Source organism: Carassius gibelio, chromosome A14, assembly GCF_023724105.1.
Source record: "Carassius gibelio isolate Cgi1373 ecotype wild population from Czech Republic chromosome A14, carGib1.2-hapl.c, whole genome shotgun sequence".
NCBI classification, from domain to species: Eukaryota; Metazoa; Chordata; class Actinopteri; order Cypriniformes; family Cyprinidae; genus Carassius; species Carassius gibelio.
Genome location: NC_068384.1, coordinates 25,847,440 through 25,850,201, shown reverse-complemented (window position 1 = coordinate 25,850,201; position 2,762 = coordinate 25,847,440).

Sequence of the window (2,762 nt, the reverse complement as noted above, 5' to 3'; positions counted from 1 at the left end):
CACGCCTCCCCATCCCTGAGAAATATGCGGGTGAGCCAGAGTTTTGTCGATCATTTCTGTCTCATTGTTGTCTGCACTTCGCCCTGCAGCCCCGCACGTTCTACACCGAGGAAATGAAGGTGGCATTCGTTTTGTCACTACTGACGGGGAGGGCTGCCCTCTGGGGGACGGCGGTGTGGGAGAACCAAGACAGCTGCTGTGCCTCGTTCCACGCCCTTTCGGAGGAGATGAGACGGGTCTTCGACCGCTCCGTCGCCCGGGAGGGAGGCGGCTAGACTTCTCACGGACCTATGTCAGGAAGACAGGTCCGTATCCGATTATTCTATTGAGTTCCGCACCCTGGCGGCGGAGTGTAAGTGGAACGAAGAGGCGCAGTGGGATCACTTCCTGCATGGGTTGGCTGACCGCATCCAACAGGAGATCCGCGCCGTTGAGCTCCCCACTTCTCTCAATGGCCTGATTGACCTCACCATCAGAGTAGACAACCTACTCGACCAAGCCGCCAGACGGAGGGGGAGAGCAGTTCTCGCGACCAGACCGGAGGCTCAGCGTCAACGCTCAGAGGTTGCGGTCAGCCCACCTGGAGATCTTGAACCCATGCAGGTGGGGCGAGCTCGGCTCTCCCGGGAGGAGAGGATCAGGCGGAGATCCCTGGGACTGTGTTTATACTGCGGCAGCCAAGAACATCACATCCAGCGCTGTCCGGTAAAAGACCAAGCCCGATAGTAAAACGGAGGCTACTATCGGGTGGGATGAACAGATCGACACTCCTTCCGGTGAGTCTACGGTAGTCCACCCACGCACTCGATCATCACGCTTTGTTGGATTCTGGGGCCGAGGGTAGTTTCATGGACTTTAAGTTTGCTAGTAAGCTCAACATTCCTCTCACCTCCCTCAAACACCCCATTGCACCTTTTGCACTCAACGGACACAGACTGCCAGTCATCACACAGACCACTTTACCTGTTTCTCTCATCACATCTGGCAACCATACGGAGGAGATTTCATTCTTCATCATGGACTCACCTCAATCTCCCATTGTTCTCGGCCACACCTGGCTCCAGAAACACAACCCCAGGATCGATTGGCGCCTCGGATCTGTGGTTAGCTGGAGCGAGGAGTGTCATTTGTCTTGTCTTTTGTCTGCTGGTGTTAATGTTTCTGAGTCTGTGTTTCAGGGGGAAGCAGTGGATTTGGCTAACGTGCCCGCGGAGTACCACGACCTGAAGGAGGTGTTCAGTAAGTCTCGTGCTGATTCTCTTCCTCCTCATCGTCCCTATGACTGTGCGATAGAGTTATTGCCAGGTACTTCTCCGCCTAAGGGCAAGTTATATTCTTTGTCTATTCCAGAGACGGCGGCCATGGAGAAATATATATCCAGTTCTCTAGCAACGGGTTTATCCGCCCTTCTTCTTCTCCAGCGGGGGCGGGGTTCTTTTTTGTGGGAAAGAAGGACGGATCCTTGCGACCTTGCATTGACTACCGAGGGCTGAACAACATAACGGTAAAGAATACCTATCCTTTGCCGCTTATGTCTTCAGCTTTTGAGAGGTTGCAGGGAGCGTCCGTTTTCACTAAATTGGACTTACGTAATGCTTATCATTTGGTCCGCATCAGGGAGGGGGATGAGTGGAAGACTGCCTTTAACACCCCTAGAGGCCATTTTGAGTACTGCATGATGCCTTTCGGGCTAACGAACTCGCCGGCAGTCTTCCAAGCACTCGTTAATGACGTGTTGCGAGACATGGTCGATCTGTTCATATATGTTTACCTGGATGACATATTGATTTTTTCTTCATCTCTCCAGGAACACATGCAACACGTACGACGAGTGCTTCTGCGGTTGCTAGAGAATGGATTGTTTGTCAAGGCAGAGAAATGCGTTTTTCATGCACAGTCTGTTTCTTTTCTAGGACACATCATTTCGACTGAGGGTGTTCGCATGGATCCTGAGAAAGTTAAGGCTGTGGTAAATTGGCCATCCCCAGAGTCTCGCAAGGCCCTGCAGAGATTTCTGGGGTTCGCCAAATTTTACCGGCGTTTCATTCGCAATTTCAGCCAACTAGCCGCTCCTCTGACCGCCTTGACCTCCCCTAGTTTGACGTTCAGGTGGTCAGACGCAGCCGAGGCTGCGTTTGCCAAACTGAGAAGCTGCTTTGTTTCAGCTCCCATTCTCGTCACTCCTGATCGCTCACGTCAATTCATAGTGGAGGTCGACGCGTCAGAGGTGGGGGTAGGAGCAGTGTTGTCCCAACGCGCATCCTCAGACGGAAAGGTGCATCCTTGCGCGTATTATTCTCACCGTTTATCTCCTGCGGAAGTTAATTATGACATTGGCAATCGAGAGTTGTTGGCAGTCAAACTTGCACTGGAAGAATGGCGTCACTGGCTTGAAGGGTCGGGTGTACCTTTCATTGTATGGACGGACCATAAGAATCTCGAATACATTAGAACCGCCAAAAGACTTAACTCCAGGCAGGCTCGGTGGGCATTGTTTTTCGGTCGTTTCGATTTTACACTTTCTTACCGGCCGGGTTCCAAAAACATCAAACCCGATGCTTTATCCCGTCTTTTTGAGCGTTCCGATCGTACTGCTACTCCCGAGCCCATTTTACCGGGGACCATCATTATCTCCGCGCTCAGATGGGAGGTCGAATCGAAGGTGTTGACCTCCTTAGAAGGGGTAACGCCCCCGGCTCGTTGCCCACCGAACCGATTGTTTGTGCCGGAGGGGTTACGGTCAGACGTTCTCCAGTGGGGTC